Consider the following 317-nt stretch of genomic DNA (forward strand, 5'->3'; position numbering starts at 1 on the left):
TGGGGGCCAAGCGACGGCATAAGGGAGACAGAAGGAAGGAAGAAACGCGAAGAAATTCAAATAAAACGGAGAAAATAAAACAAATAAAAAACAAATACATATGAAAAGAATGAAAAAAGTTGAAAAAAATACAAACAAACAAAAATCACGAAGACACAAAAATAAAACGTAGAAGAAAATATATACATAAAGCATGAAAAAAGTGAAAAAAAAGAAAAAGAAAACGGATGACGGAAAGAGGACCAGAAGACGATTAAAACAAATGATAAAACGAACAGAAAAAGATAAGGGGATACGGGGGGGGGGGGAGGACGAAG

Source organism: Penaeus monodon, chromosome 30 (genome assembly GCF_015228065.2).
Source record: "Penaeus monodon isolate SGIC_2016 chromosome 30, NSTDA_Pmon_1, whole genome shotgun sequence".
Lineage (NCBI taxonomy): Eukaryota > Metazoa > Arthropoda > Malacostraca > Decapoda > Penaeidae > Penaeus > Penaeus monodon.